Below are 27,339 nucleotides of genomic sequence, written 5' to 3'. Positions count from 1 at the left end.
TCTTTTACTTGTAGACATTAGTTCCAGCAGATATTTGACAGTCACTAACTATTTTAATTTTGCAAATGTTCTAAAAAGACTAATACAGTATAGGAATGAAGCCATAAATTGCGCTTATTCCTTACAGTTGACTAATTAATATATTTTAAAATCATTCTATCTGTAGATTAAAGTAGGTCACTGATTCTCGGACCTCCTAAGTCAGTGTTGGCTAACCTGTGACACTCCAGGTGTTTATGAAACTACAAGTCCCAGCATGCTTTGCGAATATATAGCAGCTTATTGCTGGAAGGGTAGGCTGGGACTTGTAGTTTCACAACACCTGGAGTGTCACAGGTTAGCCAACACTGTCCTAAGTTGTACTTAAACAAAGCCGTGTCTTATGATTTATATAACCTGTCATGGAGGAAATCATTAATATCACCTCATCAGATTAAAACATGATGCCCTGCCATCCAATACACACACACATAAAACAATGTTATTCTGATATTTTGTCTTTACGAATTGATTCTGCAATTTCCCCCCATATCATAACTACTGATTCAAATGGGAGCAGTATTCCAATCATCCTAGATGTTGTTATCTACAAATGTCCTGCATTGCTTCCTGAACCTGCAAATTCAATCATGATTAAAAGTAAATCAGGTTAAACACTGTGGGCCTTATTTATTGAGTAAAGTAAAGCAAAAAAAAATGAGTAACTTTACACCTTGGCAATGGAGGGGGAGCTAAATTTAAAATGTGATGGCAGATTTATAGTTGGGGTAGGACATGTTCTAATCAACTTTAAATTTCAGTGTAAAAATAAAGCTATCACGTATTTGTGTGCTGCATGAAAAAACGGCCAGTATTTAACTTATGTGCAAAATAATAAACTAAGATGCACCCCTTGCATTGTAACATGGTTTTGTCCAAGAGCAAATTTACTCCTCATTTTTTTGCCTTACTTTCCTTAATAAATCAGGTCCTTTGTGGCTGACCGTTCCATTTTTTATATTTAAGCAACTAGAAAATCTGCTCTTATAATAGCATGATATAGAGGTATTTGTATGTGTTAGCTAATCAGTACATATGCTTTCATGGATGCATGTTAACTTCAAAGGGGAATAACGCAATATATAATTTTGTTTTTAAAATCTTATCTCCCAATTGTTAGCAGGATGAATCGCAAATTACTAGCTTTAACTTTTCCTCTATCTGGTGAAAAATAATCATATATTAAATATGTTACAATGTATATTCTCGTATTCTGTAAATCTGACATGTGTTAATTTAGTTTGAAAAAATAGTCGTCTGAGCTTACAAGTCGACTTCCCTTCATTAGGCACAGTGAGCAGCTTTCTATGAAAAATGGGGGGCTGGGAATTGAGTCAATCTTCTGAAAATAGACCAATAATAGTCCATTTAAACGATCAATATTGGATATATAAAATGACTTCTTTCTGAAACACTGTACTTTTATTCATGAAAAAAAAAATATTTTACTGTGCAATTAAAACCCTTATTTTTTCAGAATGCTGGAAAAAATTACTTTGACCTTCATAGAGTAAAGTATTTATTTACGGAGCTGTTATCTCCATCTTATATCTTTTCTAAATCATTTCTAATCACACGAATCTCTGTTTATTGTAATTGCTTAGTAAGACCAAGCAAGCATCCTGCCACGGTTCATGGTACATTGGCCACATATCCATTCTAAGCTCATCTTCCCTTTTAACTCGGTGAAGTCAGCAACATGGCAGATTACATTCATCTTATTACATGCATATATGGAGAGAAATTACGTTGTTTGTGCAGAATAGCTTATGCCAACATTTAATTTAAACTCTGCGGAATAAAAAAAAACTTATAACGAACCTAAAAATAAAAAAGGCAATTCTTAATCTATTTAAAGAGCAAATTATTGCTTGCATTATTGATTCCTAATCATAGGGTGCAAGGAATAACCCTGGAAATGAACACTAAAAAAATCTTCTAACAGAAAAACAAGAGATCAATGTTGCACATCTTGCATTCTGCTGCAGGAGAAGAAGAAGTCACTTCTGGGAAATACATTTACACAAGCTGTGTTGAAGAGCATTTTAAAACTCTCCCTGAAACCTTTTCATTGTTTTACTATATATATATATATATACACCGTTCGGTCACAACATTAAAACCACCGACAAGTGAAGTGAGGCGCCTGTCAAGGGGTGGGATATATTAGGCAGCAAGTAAACAGTCGGCTCTTGATGCTGATGTGTTGGAAGCAGGAAAAATGGGCAAGCGTAAGGATCTGAGCGACTTTGACAAGGGCTAATATATGATGGCTAGACGACTGGGTCAGAGCATCTCCAAAACGGCAGGTCTTTTGGAGGTGTTCCTAGTATGCAGCGCTTAATACCTACCAAAAGTGGTCCAAGGAACCACTGGTAAACCGGCAACAGGGTCTTAGGTGCCCAAGGCTTATTGATGCACGTAGGAAGCAAAGTCTAGCCCATCTGGTTCAATCCCACAGTTGAGATACTATAGCACAAATTACTGAAAAAGTTATTGCTGGCTATGATAGAAAGGTATCAGAACAAACAGTGCAATGCAGCTTTCTGTATAAGGGGCTGTGTAGCTGCAGACTGATCCAATTGCCCATGCTGACCCCTGTCCACCACTGAAAGTGCCTACAATAGACACGTGAGAGCCAGAACTGGACCATAGAGCAATGGTAGAAGGTTACCTGGTCTGATGAATCACGTTTTCTTTAACATCATGTGGACAGCTGGGTGCATGTGCGTTGTTTACCTGGAGAAGAGATGGCACCAGGATGCACTATGAGAAGAAGGCAAGCTGGCGGAGGCAGTGTGATGCTCTGGGCTTTGACACGTACCACCTACCTAAACATTGTTGCAGACCAAGTACACCCCTTCATGGCAGCGGTATTCCCAGATGCAGTGGCCTCTTGTAGCAGGATAATGCACTCTGCCACACTGCAAAAATTGTTCAGGTTTGAGGAACATGACAAAGAGTTCAAGGTGTTGACTCCAAATTCCCCAGATCTCAATCTGATCGAGCATCTGTGGAATGTGCTGGAAAAACAAGTCCGAGCCATGGAGACTCCACCTCGCAACCAACAAGACTTAAAGGATCTGTTACTAACGTCTTGGTGCCAGACACCATAGGACGCCTTCAGAGATCTTGTGGAGTCCATGCCTCGACGGGTCAGAGCTGTTTGGCCTGCACAATCAAGGCATATATTTGCTAAGTGGTTTAATTGTTGTGTTTGATTTGGTTTATTCAACTATAAGCTGTCAATTACAAAGAGTCTATGATAAGTTGGTTGTAACATTAAACTTAAAGAAAATCACCCACATTCCAGTATTGTACAGCAATTATTTTTATCATACCTGGATTTTTAGAGTTAGTACCAGCTTATTAGAGAGATATCGTAAAGGCTACTTGCATTTTGTATAATGTTGCAAGCCACACCTCTGTTTTTACTATGTTCCTCTAGGACAGTGGCTCTTACTCAGGGAAAGCGTGACAACATTTCTAGGGGTGCCAATCATCATGCTAGATTTTGACAGAAAGTAATTTTAACATGTAGATTTGTAGATCATGTAAGTAATTAGTTAAACTGGTGTCCAAAAAGATTGGTGCAAAATGTGATAAAAGTAATAAACAAGCATTGCAGTAAACATCTGGACATATTTTCAAGGGGTGCATGAACATATTTTGAGAATCATACAGGTGCCAGGTGTCAAAATAGGTTAAGAACTACTTGTCTAGTACAACCTTGTATTCAGATAATATTTGTTTTATACATTGAGTCAAATGTATGTTTTGTTGTTTAATAAACAACAAAAGCACAAAAATACAACCCATATATATATATATATATATATATATATATATATATATATATATATATAATAATACTACAACTGATAACTAGTGACATTATCTGTACAAGTGCAAAAACCTCAAGTCTATCACATCAAAAAGAAAAGTAACACAGCCAATACTATTATATTACTTCCGATTAATAATTATATTTATGGCTGATCGTTGAACTAATGTCCTAAGCTTGCACATAAAGTTCTATGGATCTTGTACAAGGATAACAAATTAACTTAAATCAAACAGCTTTATCTCATGTTACAGCTTTGGATTATCAAAGTCAAAATCATCTGCTGTGTTAGTTTCAAGACTGCAGCTATATAGTCATTTAGAAGAAGATGTACAAAGCCTCTAGTGTCTGCAACATCAAACACAGTGTACGTTTGTCATGGATACATTAAAAACAGGGTAATATTGATTATGAGATGTGGATAGCTGACAGTAATATAAGACGCCAATGGCATTTCCATGGTACTTTCACCCTAACTGACCTGCAAAAAAGTGCTTCGCTCCATCTTACGGTTCACAAGGGTTGTTTGTTTTTTCATTGGTCATGTTTAATTCAGAGTTTTTATAAAATTTCAAATAAAACACACATCAGCACATAAGAGGTTAGAATAAAAACTCCACACTGACCCAGAACTAATGACATGCATGTCTAACCTACTGGAGAGGTCATCCCTCACTGGGGGAATCCCCATTGATGTCTACAGAATTTATTGTGTTGACATTATCCAAGTATCCCTGAAACAGAAAGAGAGGGATGGAGAGAGGGTAAGAGAGGGGGAGAGGGAGAGAGAGAGTGAGAGAGAAAGAGAGGGAGGGAGAGGGGGGAAGAGAGAGGGGGGAAAGAGAGAGGGAGAGAGAGAGCGAGAGAGAGAAAGAGAGGGAGGGAGACAGGGGAGGAGAGAGGAGAAGAGAGAGAGAGAGGGGGGGAAGAGAGAGAGAGAGGGGAAGAGAGAGACGGAGGGGATGCGAGAGGGGGAGAGAGAGGGGAAGAGAGAGGAGAAGAGAGAGGGGAAGAGAGAGGAGAAGAGAGAGGGGGGGAGAGAGAGGGGGGGGGGAGAGAGAGAGGGGAAGAAAGAGAGAGAGGGGAAGAGAGAGAGAGAGCGAGAGAGAGAAAGAGAGAGAGAAAGAGAGAGAGAGAGAGAGAAAGAGAGAGAGCGAGAGAAAGAGAGAGAGAGAGGGGAAGAAAGAGAGAGAGAGAGAGATGTGCATAAAGAGCAAATCATGTATAGCTATTTGCCTATACATAATTCAGTATACTGATGTAAACATTAGGAACCTTTATGTATAACAACAATGATATATGCTTATATATCATTGACACAACATATATTAAATATTGAACTGCTCTGCACATTTTATATGGAGAATAATCAATTCTGACAGCATTATTTTTGGAATAAAATTGTTGTAACTCATTAAGAATTATCTTTACATAGCTAACTGTGCATGGCTTTACAAATTACACCTCGCTTAAAATGTATAGCACTATATATATAAGAATATGAGATAATGGGAGAAATGCTGTTTGAATATAACACAAACACTATGCTACATTATACAACTGGTTGCATTCACATCTGGACATCAGGTGTCATGGCAAAGTCCTAATTTTGGAGAACTACCGCATTTGGTATAACAACATTGCATGTTGAGCTAGAGGTCTAGCACATATTATTAAATGAGGGTTTCTACCATGACGACCACCATAAGCCCCTTATGGAATGTAATACATGGAAGTACATGGAACACAATGATAAAATATTAAGTCTGTCATTTGCAAAACAATCATTCTAAGAGGGTGAACTATTGATAACGACAGTCGATTATCTTAATGCCCTTAAAAACATTATGTTCATCCAAAACAAATGCACAATCACAGCATATTATAATTCCACAGCATATTATAATACCACTGATCCCACACATCATCTGTTAGAAATATTCCTGTCTATTGGTTCTTGCAAACCCAATAAGAAGATATTAACCCACATTTTAATAGCTCAGGCTGCTTACTTTGAAATGTTTTGAAGATCACATGTATTATCCAACACTGATGTGCTGGAATTATGGTTCTTCCTCCTCTTGGCTTTAATAGCACTGCAATGTTATTATGACTTTTCTCCCATTACACGTTTGTCTTACTGCTTTAGCTTCCAAGAAAAATTCAATAAAACTATATTAATTATGCCGGTTTATAAAAAAAAAGTGGTGAAAATCGTCACAGTATTACAGTTTCCTTAAGCAGCCAAGACCCCTTTGAACTAATCCTTGATAACCATTTAGGAAATGCAATTATGACAGCACATGAAGCAATTAGTATAGACTGTTGCTACACGCCCTGTGGAAATATATTGTGATAATTAAAGATATTAGAGGGGAAAAAGAACCTAAAAAAAAATGATAAATAGCTTCTTAGATGTTATAAATGTGACCTTGAGATTTTTTTTCCCAGTGCATAAAAATAATGACTCATTAGGAACCAATTGAAAAAATGCCTGGTTCATTGGTTACATTTGCTGAAATTCAAGAATTTGTTTTCTGTCATAGATCACATCTTTCCACAGATAGATCCTGCTATGTGATTTGTATTCAGTGCATGCCTTATCGCTGGTTTTAGTTAGACAGCCCAAGGTAGTTTATATTAGAAGCTAAATGTAGATAAAGAGAATGTTCCCCAACAGTTATTTAGTTATTTTTTTTTTACCATTTACAAACTATGTATTCCTGCAAATAAGGACAATCGATGCTGGGAGCAAGTGCAAAGGGGGTATATTGAGAAAGATGTGCGGTCAGCCTACTAAACTTCTACAGGGACGCTGTCCAAGGTGCTGAATCCACATAGAGCCACAGTGGCATTCATTACCAGACACCGGCTGCATATCAATGATGTTATGTGGGGCAATAGAGAAACAGAAGCACAATAAGCACTAAGGGCATCTATTTATATGCGGTTTGAGAATGCGCATGGCTTAGGCAGCAAACTCCGTTCCCCTAGATACACTGAAAAAACACAATGCACTGTTTAACTAACCAAGGCTAAAAAAAAAATGAATAGGTGACCGGACACAGCTGTCAACAATGACATATTTTGCACAGTGTAAAAATACTAGACACCTACACGTTTTAGGGATCCATGCAAAACCTGTGCACTTTGTCCTGCACAAACCCTACATCAAATTCCTCTCCCCTTAATGTGATCAACGTTACCTTAAATACACTGAAATCAGCTCCACAGAGACCAAAGCTCTTCTTCTCCACGTCTGGGATCAGATGGATCAGTTAGGGGTCCAGGGTTCGAGCCTCCCAGTCACCCCCACTGTGGCACGTTTTCCGATGTATAGATTATCTCAGGCAGACCCTTGAGGGGGGGAGGATCAGAGAGCTGAGGGCTTCTCTCTACACTTCCAATGCACACTGATCTCCTCTAAAGCAAGTCAAACGTTACCACCTGCTCCTCTCTTCTGCAACCTGCATCCACCGGGGTCCTCAATGTGCTGTTTCTTGGCAAGGGGTGGGGGGAAAAAAGGGAATTTTGTTCCTATAGTTGCTAGAGATGTCGGATCATGCTTTCTGACAAGTGTTCCAGTTCCTCACGCCTGAGTTACTGGTTAATACACTCCTACACTCTTATACCTCATCACTGCCTGTGTCTTCTAACTCCTTCTCTGCCACACTACTCTGACTACAGAGAGGTATCTTGTGGGGGTCACCCCTTAGTGGCTGAAAGGGGGGACTCTTCTATTTCTCATCATAGTGTTAATTTATTATCCAGTACTGTTATTAATCAAATGAAACATGACATTATTTGAACTATATGATATATATGGTCTTGCACGAGAATAATGAATCTGAATTAACCAGACATATATATATATATATATATATATATATATATATATATATATATATATATATGTATATATATATATATATATATATATATATATATATATATACACATATATATATATATATATATATATATATATATATATATATATATATATATATATATATATATATGTGTGTCTGCATCTATAGCTCGTGAGCTCGTGCCACTTAGGTGGATCATTTTGGAAATTGTAGGATTATTTTGATCGGCAACTTCTGCCCTATTGGAGTATATTCTGTGTCACTTCAATGTTAAACATGATCATACACATTTTATTTTTGCTTTCCCTCCTATCAAAGATATAGACTAACTTTTTTAGTGCCACCGAGTGGCGTATGTAACTTCTAAGTATAGCACTTGGCAAACAAGTCATAAATAATTGGGAGGGGAGCTTACTTCGAGGCTACAGTGTAATTAGGAGGTACTGTCTCCAGTGTACAGGTAATGTGTCATTTAATACTTCACAGAGCTTATATTAATCACAGAATAAAAACTGCATACAGAATTGTTCAATTAGTTCTGCCATGGCAACTGATTAGCACAAATGAGTATATACACATTAAAAACGGTCCCCACCACCTTAACTACCGTTGCCATAACTCAAGGAATCTCTAATTGTATAATGTTATTTTCTGCATATTTATCAGTAATTCCATTTATGTTATCTGCGACTGATGTTTCACCTATAGGTACAGTGGACTTGGTCTGTATGGATTATTCTCAATAAGACTTTTTTTTCTCAAAATACTGCACTTTTAGTAATAATAGTATAACACCTTATTTTCAATACCCACTAATCATCTCATGCACTTCCAAAGGCGATGTATCAATTGGAATAATGAATAGAACCCTCGGTGATCCCAGCCAGATACGTAACGACTAAAAGTATCACAAGTAGACAACTCATTAGATGTTGTGTCACAGTCCTTCCTCGTCAGTCAGAGGGTGGCAGGACACGCTGGTACTTGTAGTTACACAGCAGCCAGCGAGCCACAGATTGCTTGTCTCTGATCTACATCAATGATTCTGCAATATAGTTTCAGGGTGGGAGATATCTATCAACATATAAATGGACACGTTGCTATGATAAAAACAAGTGCACCAACATATTCAATTATTATTGCAATGCATTATGTTCACCTTGTAATTAAAAAAAATATGCTGTAAAAGAGAATTAGTCACAAAAATAAAGATCTCTTCAATTGACATAATTGACTTTGTCTTGACCACTTCTCTCTCCCTGTGATGTCTTTCCTCTAAGTCCCAATCTCTTAAAGACACCTAGTAGCTCTATTGACCATCCACAACTATTTCACACAACCTATTCCTTTCCATGGGTAAGGGCACTGTTAGGCTGAAGAGGGCGCTGCCAAAGGTTTTCTAGTACATCAGTCTCTGCAAGGTCATGAGGAGATGAGAGTGCAAATGAAACCACCGACCTGTATTCACTTCACCTCCAGTCAAACCTGGAAACAGACGAGGTTATCTGGTAAATGGGTTAAGACAGAGCAGCATAGAGTAGTGTGAGCAGATGCTGTACCTTTCTGGATGCACAGAGGACGGGTCAACCCAGAGTAGCCACATAGGACAAATCCATGCTATACATCAGCAGCAGCATCCATCGTTTGTGGTGACAGTGGATGAATGCAAAAGGCTGTTCATGACACCAATGTCTCTACAGCACTGACACTGCAGCGCTGCAGATAAATGCAGTAGATTTGGGCTAGAAGAAGGGCATCCACTTTCCTTTAGCCCTAACACTGAGTATATGAAATATTATTATCTGGCTGTAACATCTGCTAGTCTAAAGGGGGAGCTTTATCTGCAATTCCCCCAAACCTAATTGCCTGTTATGTATTGTAAGAACATAATAACGTGGGGATCTGATGCAGCACAAATTAGAGTAAAAGTGGAATGGAATAGATTTTATAAACTGTGCACGGAGCGCTTCTGATCTGTCTGTGAGATGAAGCAGGGATTTGTCCCTTAATCCCGTTGCAGATTTGCAGTCATTGCTTTGTACGTGTAAAGAGATGTATCCACTTTGATGCCATGCATCTGATAGTGCTCGCAGCATCACAAGGGATCCTGCAGGGAGAGAGGGGAGGGGACCGAAAAATGCAACCAGAATTGATCCCTGCTTGTACCACGTAGCATCCACATGAAGAGACATTGATTTGTTCACCCCCCACTCACATCTCTATCTCCTCTGCATGTGCCAGCTGCTCGTGCCAGCTGGATATCTCGGATTAAAGAATAGAACTATAAAGTAGAGTCTGGCCCTGGCACTCCTAGAAATAATTCCTGTTATTAACCTCCCTATTAAGGTTCCTGACTAAATGTGTGCAGTAAACAGGAGCCCTTGCAAACAATTCGGGAGAACTATGTGTGGTTTTTTTTTAATATAGATTTGGAACAAGTCAATGACACTGGACACGTTGTCATTTTTTGGTAAGTTATTGAAGTTAAAATTAAAATGATTGCCAAGTGTCCTTAGCCTTAACTAACATGAAGCTGGACCAGCTCTGCCTTCTAAGGCAAATTGTAAGCTTCATGCCATACGTTGGATCTTATAAGATATTCTTTCCCAATATGAATCTACGGCTGCAAAGTGTTGAAGATGAAATTAGGTCAAAACCAGGTCAATGGCGCCTTTAAATAAGGCTAAGAATTTATCTTTCTCCATAATGGGCTGAAACTGTGTTCCCATAGTGACCAAATGCACAGGAAGAATTATTGAATATTTGCTAAAGCTGGGTTTTAAATCTCTTTCTAGTGTGGTGAGTATTTACCAAATAAGATAATATGCAAACATTTAAGCTTAAATATATGTTACATAGATGCAGTTAAATAAAATGTTTGATATTGAAGACAGAGGGCAATAATAACTTGTAGTGACTAGATGAGTGATGGAATGAAATACAGTATATATGCAGGGTAATATATTGAGATATGTAGTTCAGAGTTTCGGGTAAAGTATAATTACATATATACTGTAGGGGAAGGTTGGTGCTCTTCCCCAAGAGATTGTTTATAGTATTCAAAGCTTTGGTTGGTCATCAGTGAACCAGCATATAAAGAATACATCTGAGTAGGGCACATCATATACCAAATTAAAGGTCTTAGGCAGTAGATTTTCAGAAAAATATTGGCGTTCTAGTCTGCTGCATCATTTCAGAGATATTTTTGAAACCGGCGTCTGCCCGCCAATGCATTACCATTGTTCTCTGGAAAATGTGACAGTTCGTGAACTCTCCCTGTGGACCTGCTGGGTGATCTGAAACATGTGACCTGTTGGGTGGTCTGGAAACTGTGACAATTATCTGCAGCTCTACTGGGTGACCTGAAACATATGACCTGCTGGGTGGTCTGAAAACTGTGACAGTTATTTGCAGCCACATACATCAGCACATCTTGCAGGGACCATGCCCAGCAATGTAACTTTGATTAAAGAACTTATACATATATTGTAGTGTATAAAGAAATTCTTTAATTCCTTTAATATAGTGATTGATGATATAGCTATTTATTCATTATATTCTGTTGTTAAAATTTTGACATGTAATGTAGTGTATAAAAAAGAAATTTAATTCTATTAATAAAGTAATTTAGTCAATACTTTTCAGTTTAATTTAGGGTGGTTACTAGTATATGGTGGTAGTGCAAACAAGGTACACTTAGTTCACACTAATAAACAAAAGTTCACATAAATTGACATAGCTCAATTAGAACAGAAAAGGGTCGGTATCAAATAAAAGTAGCAATGAATGCTTTGCTTTGTTGGAACACCAGACACTGGAAAGTGTAAGCACTATAGTCTTGTTGGGCTGTGTCTTCACCTGCGCAACCCCAGCCAACTTCTCCCAATTGCATTCTCTGCCTTGTAATAAGTCAAATTATTAAGAGAACAAAACGCGTTGGGTTTTGGTGAAAACTTATATTCTAGGGACCTCTCTGTGCTGTTATATCTGTTTAAATTGTACATGTGTGTTTTTTATCTTTCTTTAATAAAACTGTATAGAATTTATTATACTATTGCAGTCACCTTTCTATATTTGTGTCTGGCATATATATTCATTCTATAATACTGGGGAGAAGAATTGGAGCATTTTCTTGAAAAACATTTGGGAAAGTTGTTTATGATACACAGATACTGATTTTATGGTGGCACAGTTTCATTGAAGCATCCTTCAAGGTGACTTCACGTTTGATGCACCTTTCTGGGAAAGGTGGTTTATGTGGTTCACTAGTATAAGCTGAGTTTTCATTGGTGCTGCTACAGAGGCACTAATTCCTTTTTGTTCAGTGGGTGGAATCTTCACACAGATTTATGCTATGTTTATTGTTCTATTATTTTATGATGATTATATGTGTGTGGGAATATGGTGGCGTGAAACACAGAGAGAAGACACAAAAGAATTACAACAGATAAGTTGTGTTATTTTTTATTATTTGGTACACAAGCACGCTTGGCACTAAACTATAATTGTATTCTGTATTAAAATCAATATCCATTTCATATCAATTTACTTATATCAATATCCATTTGTTTCAGTAATACATTTAGGGTAACAAATAAAATAATATTACAAAGGGCAGTTAACAGGCAAGTATGGCCAGAGTAGCTGAAGGCAGTGTCGGACTGGCCCACCGGGTTACCGGAAAATCCACCGGTGGGCCCCTCTGCCTAGTTGCTCCGCCCCCTATCAGTTTGGACAGGGTCCACTCTCTGTGACAGACAAGAGGGGACAGGGGAGAGTGACCCCTGTTGCGGCGAAAAGGAGCAGAGAGGATCCGCCTACAGCCGACAGGTGGACAGTGAGCCCGTTGCGACGCTGTCAGCAGTGACGTCACTAGGCTGATCAGTACCAATGGGAGAAAGAGGAGCAGAGAGGAGCCGCCTACAGCCGACAGGTGGACGGTGAGCCCGTTGCGACGCTGTCAGCAGTGACGTCACTAGGCTGATCAGTACCAATGGGAGAAAGAGGAGCAGAGAGGAGCCGCCTACAGCCGACAGGTGGACGGTGAGCCCGTTGCGACGCTGTCAGCAGTGACGTCACTAGGCTGATCAGTACCATTGCAAGAAAGAGGAGCAGAGAGGAGCTGCGTTCAGCCAGGAAAGAAATTGAAGCTGGCGCATAAGTGAGGTAAGAGTTCTATTTTTCTGTGTGAAAGTGCCCACTGTTAAACCAACATGTTAAGATGTAATTTGATTATGTTTTAACAATGCAGCTTGATCTAGACCTAGTAGCAGAGTAGTAGGATCCAATGGACTCCCTTATTTCAATAGCGACTCTGCCATATAAAGTACCACTCAGCTCCCCCCATCCTTTATTTACCTTTCTGTCCTCATCTAGTCTGAAACTAGTAATACTGTATTTACTTTTATTATTTATAGGTCTTGTATTTTGAGAAAGTTATTTATATTATTGTGATAATATTCTTTTCAATTAAGAAATGATTGAAAAAAGATTATTGGTGTTAAATTAGATTTTGTTTCATTGGGGACATTTCTAATACATCAAACTGAATATTCTGTCATTTCTACTAAAGATTGGGTTTTAATGTACTTCATGGGCTATTTATTAAAGGTAAACACTTGTTAAATAATTAATGCCAGGGCTGGTTGGTGGGAAATAGGTGTATTTATTAAATGTGAATGCTATTAATTTAATGTATGGGTTGATTAAGCAAAATTACTTTATTTATTAAATGTGAATACTGTGAATTTAATGTCAGGGCTGGTTGCAGGGACAATATACGAATTATTAAACATGGGTGCTATTGATTTTAGAGGGTTAACTCATTGCTGAACATTCCATTTTTCATGTACCTATCTTTTTTCCAAACAGGACCCAGCTAAGCAACAACTGAGCTTTAGACACCAGCAGAGCCAGGTATCTAGAGCCATCTACAGCAGCAAAAACAGGTAGGAGAGAGCAGGACTGTCTACCAACTGTTCTGATCCTGTTAGGGCAGTCGTAATTTTGGGACTGTTCACTCAGGACCTTGTCCCAATTTAAGGGGCAGGGCCCAGACTGTGCACACTTTAAATACACTACATTCTTTGTATACTACGCTATGGAGTTAGCCACATCTTCTGTGAGCTGACCACACCCCCTTTAGCAGCTTGCCACACCCCCTCTGGTGGGCCTTTACTATTGTATTCCCCCGGTGGGCCCTTTATACCCCAGTCCGACACTGGCTGAAGGTGAAATTTAGGGGTATAAGGGGCAAGTGGGAAGAGGGAGGCAATAAGGGGAAGAAGAGTCCTGCTCTTCAGAACTTCCAATGCAAAGGGGAGGTATGGATTATGTGTGAAGTATGTACGAAGTCTGCATAGTTTGGGATTCCGCTTTGGTGGGCTTAACGTAGAGATATGCAGGCTCAGTTTTCTAAAAATCCGAGCTCCTTTGAACATTGCAAATCCAAGTCGGTTCGGTTCTTTCACGTTTCCTTGGATTTGACATGGTTTTGGATTCTATAATTACTTCACACCCTAAGAGATCTGGTGCTATTGCTCACACAGACACAGGAGGGGTGGCAGCATTCTTGTCACGCTGCAGTCTACAGCACCATTACTTACAAAGAAATAGGAGTAGCAATGGTCTTGTCACTCTCCAGTCTACAGTACCATTACTTACAAAGAAACAGGAGTAGTAGTGTTCTTGTCACTCTCCAGTCTCCAGTGCCATTGATATGGATCATGATCCGTCGACAGAAGAGCACCAGCCAGCTGCTGGCACCAGTCATGATGATACTAGTCCTTCTATGTCATCTACTATAGCCTATTCTCAAGGGCATAGTGGGTATAAGTCAGGGAAACTGAAATCCAAAAAAACAAGCTTTTACATTTGTAAAGAAAAAAACACCACTAATAATGGGAAAGTTTACTGTAGAAACACATACAATTGACAGCATGCCATTCTGATTCTACACAAAATAACATCAAGAAGTTGAGCATCACCTAGCTCCATTCTCTCAGCTAGATCCCAGCACCTGCAATCTACACTGTCATCCTCCTCACCCTCATCCTCACCCTCATCAGTGTGTACATCATCCTCACACAATATTAATTCTTTTCCACATTTTTAGGAAGTAGCCCCCTATGCCAATCGCTGACAAGGTTCCCGGCTGTGCAGAAAACTCTTTCTGAGTACACACTGGAGGGTGGGCAGCTTAGGTATTGCAAAGCGAGTTTGTACATAGGTCTCCAAATTGACTTTTTTTTTCCTACCAGTATGTAAAGTGACTGTCTGATGTGTCTATTTGTACACTGTCATTAAAATAATCCACAACCATTCTTTGGATTGTTGATAGTAGCAACAGATGGAGTTATGGCAGAGGTGTCACAAATTTTGGGCAATTCTTTTAGACCAGACCAGATGTCAAAATGTTGTGCTGACTCATCTGCATCACGACTGGATCTCTTGGGAAAGCTAAGATTTTTCCTAGCAGCAGTAGCCTGAGAAACTGAAGGAGGGGACGCCGTCCTGTCACGTAACACTTGAGCTGTCAACTTGGATCTCTTGAGATCTGGGTCAGTTGGAAAGAAAGAGAAGACATAGCTCTAAAGCTAGGATCAAACACAGTCACCACAATGTAGTGATCTGATTTCAAAATGTTGATAACTCTTGGATCCTGGTGAAGCAAAAAAAAGTACTTGATCTACAAGTCCGACATACTTAGCTTAATTGCTTTGTTTCATCTCCTCCTTCAATTGTCTCTAGCTGACTTTCCAAAAGTCTAATTAATGGAATCACTTGACTCAAGCTAGCTGTGTCTGAACTCCCTTCACAAGTGACTAGTTCAAATGGTTTCAGCACCTTGCACAACATGGAAAGTATTCTCCACTGCGCTGGACTAAAGTACATTCCCACTTCTTTCCCAATGTCATGGCCTGTTGAGACTCTTAAGTGTGGATGGCTTTTCACTGTTCCTCCATCCTCTGAAGCATATACAGTGTGGAATTCCACATTGTTACCACCTCTTGGTTCAGTTAGTGGCAGGGCATATTCAATTCTTCTTGCAGCTGCTGCAATCTCCTACATGCTGTTGCTGAATGCCGAAATTGTCCCAAATTTTTTCGAGTCACAGACAGCATCTCCTGCACGTTCCTGTCATTTTTTTTAAAAAAAGCTGTGTACCAAGCTGATTGTGTGAGCAAAACATGGAATGTGATGGAATTCATTAAGCTGTAATGCTCTCACAATATTGGTGGCGTTATCAGAAATCACATATCCTAAAGAGTGTCCAAGTGGGACAAGCCATGTGGCAATGACATCCCTTCGTTTTTGTAACAGGTTGTCAGTGATATGCCTCTTAGTGAAGCTGGTGAAACACAGAGTAGCCTGCCTCTGAAAGATTTGGCATTGTTTGTTAGATGCTGCTGCTGTTTCTGCTGCTGAAGTTGATTCACCAACCCAGTGGGCTGTCACAGTCGTATAATCTTTATTTTGCCCAGTTCCACTTGTCCAGATATCTGTGGTTAAGTGTACAGTGGGTTAAATGGCATTTTGCAGCCCAATAATTATGTTTTTTCTAACCTTCTGGTACAGGTGAGAACTGTATTCTAGTCAAATGGTGTTGAGATAGAATTTAGTAACGGGGACACAGGACCTTTATTAATATTGGATATTGGACGCAGATCTTATACTAGCATGGTTGCCATGGTGCCTGTGATCCGCTCTGTGACTGGGTGACAGCTGTCATACATGCTTTCTCTAGCAAAGGATTCTTTAACAGTTAATTGTTGTTTTTAAATGACTATTAGTCTTCTTCTTGGTCTGCTTCTAGGATGAAGATCCACCCCCAGCAGCTACAGCAGCAGGCCAAACGCTCAAGGATTCTTCAGAGGAATTCTGGATAGGAGAGGAGTCATCTAGCTTTAGCAACTTGGATGCAGGACTAACTCCGATCACTAGTGAGGATATTGATGATGAAGGTGTTGTGGGTGTAGATTGCAGGTGCTGGAATCTAGCTGAGAGAGGGGAACTAGCAGATGCTGGACTCTCATTGTTATTTTTTTAGAATACGTCTCTGATTTTCCCAACAGCTTGCCATGAACTTGCTTCAAATGGCATGACATGGATGATGTTCCTAGATGGTTAAGGTCTCTACCTCTACTGAATGTGGCTTTACAAACGCTACAAATGGCTAAACAACTGTTGTCAGGATTTGGGTAAAAATAATTCCACACATAAGAGGTGGATTTTTTGGTATTATGCCCAGGCATGACAATTGCCTTATTCTTATCACTGGCAAGAAATGCTTCCACTGGTGTAGGACTTGCCACTGTAAAATTCATTGACAGCACTGTTAGCTTAGCTGTCTTAAGCCTATTGGTAGTTTGTTTTGTGGGGGCCAAAACAAACCATGCACTTCAGCCACAAAAGTGGCAGTCCTTGTTGTTGAAGTGCTTGGTTTGTTAAACTGTACATGTCCTTTTTAACATATGTGTGGGTGGGCCCAAGGACAATTCCATCTTACACTGTTTTACATTTTGTCCTTGGTCTATCAGCTTGTGTAACAGTCGACAATTCAGGTGTCAAAAGTATTATTAGGTCACAATTAACATGGTGGACAGTATGATTAGGTAGACTATTCAAATGTGGGTAGTATTATTATAGAGCTAGGGATATGGTTAAGAACAGGGATAAGGACAGGACTAGGGACAGGGATAGGGACAGGGATAGGGACAGGTATAAGCATAGCGACAAGGACAGGGTTAGGGACAGGTCTAGAGATAGGGTTAGAGTTAGGGATAATACTGTCTTCATTTGATTTGTCAACCTAATAAATACTGTCTACATTGCAATTGTTGTCCTAATAATATTGTCAATGTCATTATATTGTCGACTTTATAATTTTGTCTAGTCTGCTGCCCATCAATTTGCATGCACTCTGCCTTATCATGCCTTCACTGACAACGTTAGTCCTTCTCTTCCCTTCCCCATTCCACCCTTCAAGTCTTGGGCCGTCGGCAGTGTGATTTGCGTGCAGTTGCGTTCTCTGGCGCAAGCCTTGTTCTGACACATGTGTAGTGCGATTTGTGCAAGATACATTCCTTTATGAATCAGGCCCATGATGTATGAGTGAACTCTCCATGCTCTAGGAGTTAGTTTCATAGGTTTATTTCAAGTAACTCTATGTAGACTTAAATTTTAAGATACAAATCATGATTTTTGTGTGTTCTTGAAAAACATTTATTTTTGGTCCTAGTGTTTATTTTACAAATCCAGGTTCTCCAAGTCCCTGAAAAACATGGGAAATATTTACTGGCACACTGCACTTCAGTTTTGGGTGGCTTAGCAGCAGGGCCACCATCAGGGGAACACGGGCAGTACTGCTGTGAGGGGCCCGGACAGACTAGGGGGCCCGGACAGCCCCTCAGTCACCGAACGTGCTGCCCTTTTTCTTCTTACCTTCTTCTCTGCGATGCTGTAGCTCCGCCTCCCAGGCTCTGATAGGCTGGGAGCGCGGCGCGGTGATGCCATCACTACGCACTGCGCTCCCAGTGTATCAGTGACCGGGTGCTGCAGCATCGCGGAGGAAAAGGTAAGTTAATTATGTATTCATATTTGGGGGGGTGAGGGAAAGCCTGGGGAACCTGAACTGTGGAGGGAGGGGGGAGAGGGAGAGCCTGTGGCATCTTAACTGTGGAGGGAGGGGGGGGAGAGCCCGGGGGACCATAACTGTGGAGGGAGGGGGAAAGGGAGAGTGGGGGACGTGAAATGTGGAAGGAGGGGGTAGAGGGAGAGCCTGGGGGACCTTAATTCTGGAGGGAGGGGGAAAGGGAGAGCCTGGGGGACATTACCTGTGGAGGGATGAGGAGAGGTAGAGGGAAAGGGAGAGCCTGGGGGACCTTAATTGTGCAGGGGAGAGGGGGACCTTAACTGTGGATGGGGGGACCTTAACTGTGGAGGGAGGGGGAGAGACGGAGGGGGGAATCTTAACTGTGGAGGGAAGGGGGAGGTGGACCTTAGGACCTTAACTGTGGAGGGGGGAGGGGAATCTTAACTGTGATGGGGGGGACATTAATTGTGATTGTGGGGTGGAGAAGGGGACATTTACTGTGATTGCAGGGAGGGGAGAGGGGGACATTTACTGTGATTGCGGAGAGGAGAGAGGGGGACATTTACTTTGGGGGGAGGGGGGCATTTACTGTGATGAGGGAGTGGGGGGAATGTACTGTGATGAGAGTTAGGGGGTGTATGTATGGCGAAGAGGGAGAGGGGCATATGTATGGGGAGGGGGGCCCTGCCAGATTAATTAGTACTGGACCCCACAGTTTCTAATGGCAGCCCTGCTTAGCAGGAGTAAGGAGAGCCCAACAATGCCACACTCTACCTGCTCCAACTGACCCAGGCGTTTTTAAAAGCTGGCAGACAACACACTACCTGTAGCAGCTCATGGGATCAGCAATGGGTGCGTGCAGGACGTCAGGGGACCGCCCAGAGTCCCTGAAAGCCAGGCTCCAAATGATCTATGATAACTGCGTTTCACATAGGATATTACACCCAAACTGAAAATTAAGTTTTTGGTTCGAACTATCCTTAAATGCCTGATTTAGAGCTGGACATACGTCCATCTGCATCCTGCAAAAATGGTGTAATGCATTGCTCAAGTGCAGTAAAATATGGCTGCATTTAGAGTTAAGCAAAGCTTGCACTTGAAAAAAGTAATTACCAAGCAGAACAAGGATTAATACGTTTATATCCTATGTGGGGAACATCGATCCATTATATAGAAATTCATTGAAGGCTGGATTTAAAGAAAAGTCCCTGTAAGTTTGTTACCATCAGGGGACTCTAGGTTTGCAAACGAATAGTTGTATCACTGTAAAGATTTATAATTTTAAAGACACCTAATAAAGAAAATATTTTGTAAGCTGACTACCATTGGTTTTACCTTATTAGAGTGCTTTATTAATCACAAAGTGTGAAAAAATTCACTATTTTTAATTTGATTTTATATAATTGTTATTATTTTGTCACAGAATTACAATATTGTTGTGTTTTGTTTTTTTTCATTTTTGTATTACATATTAATGGAGTTGGGTTGAACTTCTGGAAAATAAGAAGATATAGAGGTTTCTCTACATGCACTAGATTAAATTAAGTATTTTAGATTTTATTCTTTACCCTGGACACTAAGGGTGTCTAAGACAGTGCTTGGTTCGCTTTATTTATTTTTGTAATTATATTTTGGCATAAAGCTCATGAATAGCTTAGGTGAAAATGACACTAGGCAGCAGTCTATTGTAAAGAGCCGCAAGAATCCTTATCTTTTATTTTGAAAGAATAATCCTATTCACACTCCAAAAAAATAATAATGTAGCCATTTATTTTAAATGCAAATCAGGCAGGAAGGGGGCTTGTCCCCCTGCAATGTTGTTTTTTGCAGTGATAATAAAAGGCTATATTCCAAAAGTGATTACTTTGGAGTGAGAACCTGATTTTTACCGAGCTACTGCTGTTGGCCACTGGTCATAATTCTGCACCTGGGTGGAATAAAGCCATGTGGAGAGGTATTAACTCACAAAGCTCTCCCTCTGCCATTTCCAAAGTCATTTAGTCTACACAGGTGCTGAATTAAAGCTGAAGTCACTTATGTGCATTGCAGGATTCCTCCATCGTCCCTTCCAGACAAAGTTAGAAAGCGTTTATCAGGCCGACGAGATATGGAAGCCATGAGAGAAGACAGTCAGATGAGTGTCTAGGGCAGTGTTGGCTAACCGGTGACACTCCAGGTGTTGTGAAACTACAAGTCCCAGCATACCCTTCCAGCAAAAAGCTGCTATATATTGGCAAAGCATGTTGGGACTTGTAGTTTCACAACACCTGGAGTGTAGCCAACACTGGTCTAGGGCTCACAATTTACTAGTTAAGAAATCCCCGTCACCTATGAAGCTTAGGGTCCATGGAAAATGCCCTCTCTGCGCTGTCCTAAATTTGTCCCATTCATCTCACTCTTCTACAGTCTATGTTGTACATGCAGCTCTGTTCATTGATTGCAACTTAATCTTGTATGGTAGATCTAGGGGTATATCTATTAAACTGCGAGTTTGAAAAAGTAGAGATGTTGTCTCTAGCAACCAATCAGATTCTAGCTGTCGTTTTGTAGAATGTACTACATAAATGATGATGCTGGGAATGGCTCCCTAGTGTCTCTCCAGGTGTCAATAAACTCTCCTATGTCAGGATATAGCTCACCGCAGGGGCCTTTAAAGTTGACTCAGGTGACACTGTTATCTTCTAACACAGGACAGTTTTTCTGGCCTCATATTTTACACATGGATTTAGATCATTACCCTTGGAGAGCAGGACTCTGCTTTGAAATCATTTGCATTTGATTTGCAGAGTAACACAAATTATAAATGGCTTCATTTGACACACATTATTTACAATGCAGTTATGGTTAAGCCTTATTCCACGTAATTATTTTACAGGTTAATCCTTATAACTCTAATTATTCTATGTTCACTACACTGTCATTTTGTAGAATGCACTAAATAAATGATAACTAGAATCTGATGGGTTGCTATAGGCAACATCTCCACTTTTTCAAACCAGCAGTCTAGTAAATGTACCCCCTAGTGTACATAGCAAGGAGTTTCTTTATCATACCCATTTTTTCCAGAGGCCTCATAGAGTGGTTTTACCACTAATTGGATTTTTAGCACATCATGCATCTATTTAAGTATTTAGAAATCCAACACCTGGATCATGCAGGCTGTGATAATGTACTGCTCATCTCCTGCTCCTGTTTTTCAGTTGCAATAACCTGGCTTGAATTATTTGGTGTTTAAGATATTTTACCATAAATTATCTAATGCAGCACTTCTTATGTCAAGATGAAAATAAGAAAGGTAACACAGGTGGAAAACATGATCTGAATGGCTCATAGCTGTATATTTTGCTGGTCTCATAATCAATTTCCCAAAAGGACATAAGGATATTAATAAAGAAAAGAATACAAAACCTAGACATTCCAAATAAGGTTATACTCACAAGGCAATGCTACAACATCTGTGGTACGGTATGGTATGGGTGAGCTGTGTTCAGCCACTTGGGATCAGCTTAGACATCAAGTAAAATAAGAGTTAACTGTGTTGGTACGGAGCACTGCATTTTGTCACCTATTTTCCTGGTATATTAGTGGGACAGGAAGTAGGGCACTAACGCGGCCATCCGCATGATGCTACTGCGCATGCGTGAACCGGAAGTGTCGCTTCTTCCGTGTTCAGTGTGAAGAGAAGATGCAGCATTAGTAGCTGCGTGGGGGCACGTGTAATATAAGTGACCTGAGGCTCTTGCAAAAGGAGCCTGTTCAATAAACATTTCTGCACAGAGGTGCAGTATCCCAAAAGGCTTACACCCTGTGCATGCACGTATATAAGGATACTGCTCAATATACATAGTCTGCACTAGACTTGTACTACCTGATTGCTGCTGCAGCCATTAACCCTATGGGTACCTGCATTATTATTACTGTTACAAGTGTTCAAATAAACCAACAAGTTGGTTAAGTTTAAACGTGTGTGGACCGACATCCGTATCCAACACAGCCGACACCTTACAGACACGAAAGGTTCTACCAATAGGTTATGGGCACAGCACCGTGCGTTGAAGAAAGCGCTAAATGAAGAAACGGTAGCAAAGGTTCACAGAGCTAGACGGAAGCTGATTCTTCAGAAAAGGACTTTATTTGGTACAAGAGAAAAATGCAAAGCACAGGGCCAGTATGAGCTTTGCAAAATTAAAAGGCTGAGAGAATTATGTAACATGGAAATTGGACATGGAATTGCAACTTAAGTGGAAAAAGTTGTGGAAAGTAAGAATTGATCCAGGAGTGCATCCAAACTCTGATGAAGTGGATAGAGCCATGGGACCTATCGGCTCGGCTGTAGAACGGCACGTGTACTCCATCAATAACGGAAAACTGTGAGCACAAGACATGTGGACAACTCAGCAAATGGCGTAAGAGGACAAAGGACAGGATAAACTTGAGGCAGTACTGTATGGGACAAAGATAAGTGCCTGTGAGAACATGAATGAGTATGTAGACAAAATGCTGTCGATGGCCCATCAATTGGCATCTGTGGAAGCATGGGTGGATGATGAGGAAGTTGCGATGGCAATGCTGCAGGATCTCATGCCAGAGTTTGATTTCCTGGTGGTAGTTTTGGAGTCCAATGATACCAAACTGATGACAGAAATCGTGAGAGCCAAGCTTTTGCTGTTCCAACAACAAATTCCAGTTGAGACAAATGCTGAAAGATCTGCTTTACTCACCAAAGGCACCAAGTCCAAAAAGCTCAAGTATAAATGTTTTGTATGTCACAAAATGGGCACAAGGCATCTGAATGCAGGCTGAGAGATTCAAGTGGCACACAGAAGAAGAGTGACAAACCAAACGAGTCAGCATTGAATGTTGCAGACAATCACAAGAAGGACTGCTGGTATATGGACTCGGGGGCCACTAGGCACTTCAGCTGCAACCAAGAGTGGTTCACTTCACTAAAACCATGTGAACCCATGTCGGTTAAAGGGATTGAAGTCCTTACTGTCACAAAAGTCGGGACAATCACTGTGCGACTAAGCATAAAATATGAGTCTGTCATCACAGACATCCAAGACATTCTGTTCATACCAGATTTGGGATCCAACCTTATCACTATAAGCATTCAGGAAAGTAAAGGTTACAAAGTCCAATTTGCAGAGGGAAAATGTGTAATGCAAAACGAAAGAGGGACTGTAATTGCAACAGACCTGTTGCAACCAACTATACGTCCTTGACAATGAGCAGTGTTGCGCGATGGCGGATCCTGATACAAATGAATCCATGGAGCTTGGGCATAAGCGACTGGGTCATCTGGGATTTGACAACTTCCAGAAACTCACTGATGAGATGGTGACAGGGATCACTGTGAGCAGTCCTGAGAGACTGGCTCGTTCCAGCCATATAAAGGGTAAGCAAACTCGTTGTCCTTTTCAAAGTCAGCAACCACTAGGTCTACTGCACACAGACATGTGTGGTCCAATGGAGGTGGAATAGAGTAGTGGCTACAAATACTTCATGACACTCATTGATGGCGCCAAAAGGATGAAGCCAAAAGTGAAGATGTCAACAAAATCAGAGAATTCCAGAGCCTGGTGGAGACTTAAACGGGTCTGAAATTAAAAGTCTTGAGTCCTGACAATGGCGGAGAGTATGACAACAGGACTTTAGCTACATTCCTGAGAAAATATGCAGCATCGACTGATGATCACCTAAATGCCAGAACAAAATGGTGTGAGTGAGCGAGCAAACCGTACAATTGTTGAAAGAGCACAAACTATGTTAAATGATGAAGGCCTGGAGAAAACTTCTGGGCTGAAGTAGTGTCCATTGCAGTATACCTAAGAAACCATGTAAAAAATGCAAGATGGACAAGGATTGGCGCTAATGTATCGAATAAGTAGCCCTAAGGATACAGAGAGGGGACCACCAATCCCTCCAAAAAACAGAAATGAAAACAGACAATGTACCTGAAAGGCACTAGTCCATCCCAAACTGAAAGTAGAATTTTAATATAGATGTATATGAAGTTGTTGCATGTAGGGCTAAATAGCTAAAAACATGCATGAAAACAAAAGCATATATAGGGCAATAAAGTCACAATTAGTGAATGATATAGATAAAGGACAGTCCCCCATAAGGATAGATCCTTAGTCCTAGTGCATAAAAAGGAAAAAATAATCCTCTTCAGGGAACTTCAACACCACCAGGTCCCTTAAGAATACTGCTTACGGAATATCTCCGATATTAGGCGTGTAGCAAGAAGTAGTGATAACACTCCAACTCCTCCAATGCTCCAAATGTTATATCACAGAGGAGAAAAATGGATATAGTGTAAAACCGTATTTATTTAAAGAAACAACACAATACAAGTTTCATAAAAACAAATAGAGATATGAATGTTCGTACCAGAAGTGAGATGACGCATTATCTCGATCTTTTGATTTCTCAGATGTCTCGTCATCCATGGTTGTCAAACCTATCCTCAACCCCTCTACAATTCTAGCCTTGACCAACTCCTCTTTCAAGACCCCCCTCCTGGTCGTTCCTTTGTGCAAGAACATCTGCGCATGAAACTCTTGAGATGGGCCCACAACGCCAAATTTGCTGGTCATGCTGGAGTCAAGAAGACAGTTGCTCTCTTATCTCGCTCATACTGGTGGCCCTCGTTATCCTCGGACGTCCAGAAATACATCCGCTCTTGCGAGGTCTGCGCTCAACACAAAACGCCTAGGAGATCCCCTGATGGTCTTCTCCACCCACTGCCCATTCCAGATTAGTATTAGCATGGACTTCATTACGGACCTTTCTGCCAGCCATAGCTTTAACACAATCTGGGTAGTGGTGGACCGCTTTTCTAAACTAGTCCATTTCGTTCCCCTCAAAGGACTTCCCTCTGCTTCCCAGTTGGCCCACCTGTTCATTCAAGAGATCTTTCGCCTGCATGGCTGCCCGAGGGACATCATTTCTGATAGAGGAGTCCAATTTGTCTCCCGATTCTGGAGGTCCTTTTTCAAACAGCTGGGTATTAGTCTCAAATTCATCTCCGGGTACCACCCGCAAACGAATGGGCAAACGGAACAGACCAATCAGGACCTGGAAGCATTTCGAAGGTGTTACTGTTCTAACCAACAATCTTCCTGGAGTGAAATTTTACCTTGGGCAGAGTTTACTCATAATAACCACCAACACGAGTCTACAGGAGACTCTCCCTTTTTCACCATCTATGGGAGACATCCCATTCTCCCCACCTTCTCCGATCTATCTGATTCCTCCGTACCTGCCGCACAAGACTTGGTCCACAATTTCTCCCAAATCTGGTCCCAAGTTCGTTCCAGGTTACTACTGTCTTCTAATCGGTACAAACACTTTTCGGATCGTCACAGAAGAAACCTTCCAAGACTTCGGGTAGGAGATAAAGTGTGGTCAGCTACCCGTAACCTTAGACTCAAGGTTCCCACTATGAAACTGGCTCCACGCTATATAGGTCCTTTTCCCATCTCCTATGTGATCAATCCAGTCACTTACAGACTTCATCTACCAGCTTCCCTTCGGATTCATAATACATTTCATATTTCTCTGCTGAAACCACTCATTCTTAACGAATTTTCCAGTAAGTCCTCTCCACCTCCTCCAGTCAGGGCCATTCGTGGTGAAGAATTCCTAGTTGAACGTATTCTAGAATCTCACATATCTAGAGGTAAACGCCAATTTCTTATTAATTGGAAAGGTTACGGCCCGGAGGAGAAATCTTGGGTCTGTGAAGAGGACATTCATGCTCAACGTCTGCTGGCGAGATTTCTGCAGGATTCTTGCAACACCCGCAAGAAAGAGGGGGAGGATACTGCCAGGTGCCGCCTCCGCACCTCCGCTGGGTGCCGGAGCCGGACACCTGCTGCCCGAAAGAGACATCACGTTGCAAGGCAACGGGACGCGATCACGTGATCGCGGCGCTCGCTTCAGTTGCCCGGCAATCCAGATGCTTCCCGGCGATCAGCTGAGACTGATCGCCGGAACTTCTCCCATAGGACTTCCTGCCTGCCACTATTTAAACTCCACTCTGGCACCATTAGGGAGCCAGAGTATTGGTTCCAACCAGCTCCAGCAATTAGTTTATATTACTGTTCCTGACCTCCTGTGTATTTGACTCCTTGGCTTGTTTGACCTCTCTTCCGGATATCCCTTGTACTTCGCTGCCCGCACTGGTATTGACCTTTGGACCGTTCCTGACTACTCTTGCCTACTCTCCGTTGTACCTCGCTTCCTTGGTTTCGACTCGGCCTGTCTGACTAACCTCTAATCGCTGCACTGGTGACTTCCTGGGAGAACCGCGACCTGCACATTGCACGCAGCAAATCCCAAACCTCCTTGCGGGGGTCCCTGGTGAACACCGGTGGTGTGTTAGACTCCGCGCCTCTCAGGTTAGTTGCGCTAATACCAGTCAGTGATATTCCCTGTGCAAAAGTGTGACAGGTACAAGTTCCTTAATGTTGGGATTTACAAAGCCCAAAAATTCAACTTTAGAAACTTTGTGATGCCGATTGGGCATCAGATGAGGATGATCGTTGTTTCTACACATAATACGTGTCTGTCTTGGCAGGCGCAGCCGTTATCTGGGCAAGCAGAAAGGAACCCACTGTTGCCCTATCCGGGGCGGAGTACACGGCACTCACAGAAACCACAAAAGAAGCTTTGTGGATAAAGGAGACTTTGTGCGAGCTTAATCTTCTTCGTCAAAGTGAGACCACTTACATTGTGTGTGAGAACCGAGGGACAATTGATTGGTCTTCCAGTACAAAGCACTATGGACGGTCCAAACACATTGCCATAAGACATCACTTCATACGTAAGTTAGAGAAAGAAAAAGTCTATCAGTGTGAGTTATATAGCAAGCGGGGATAACGCTGATGATATGTTAACAAAGGGACTGACATCAAACTTGCTGAATGTGTTCCTGAGAAAAATGTGGACTGGAATATACTTGGTTGATTAATGTTGATATG

The 27,339-nt window shown here is 41.1% G+C and overlaps 1 protein-coding gene across 5 annotated transcripts in view; it reads right to left on the bottom strand.

Annotated features, from left to right (window-relative positions):
* Positions 1-9,446, bottom strand: part of GRM5 (glutamate metabotropic receptor 5) — a 281,674-nt gene extending 272,228 nt beyond the window's left edge. For 3 of the 5 annotated variants that reach the window (XM_075198701.1, XM_075198705.1, XM_075198703.1), the window contains exon 1: positions 7,090-7,532. The gene's annotated coding sequence lies outside the window, so the exon portion shown is untranslated. Of the gene's footprint in view, positions 1-7,089; positions 7,536-9,314 lie in introns of those variants that run through there. The other 2 variants (XM_075198702.1, XM_075198706.1) reach the window with 2 other exon arrangements.
* Between the last annotated feature and the right edge of the window lie 17,893 nt (positions 9,447-27,339).

This window comes from Mixophyes fleayi, chromosome 2 (genome assembly GCF_038048845.1).
Source record: "Mixophyes fleayi isolate aMixFle1 chromosome 2, aMixFle1.hap1, whole genome shotgun sequence".
Lineage (NCBI taxonomy): Eukaryota > Metazoa > Chordata > Amphibia > Anura > Limnodynastidae > Mixophyes > Mixophyes fleayi.
This window is presented reverse-complemented; position numbering and strand designations above follow the sequence as displayed.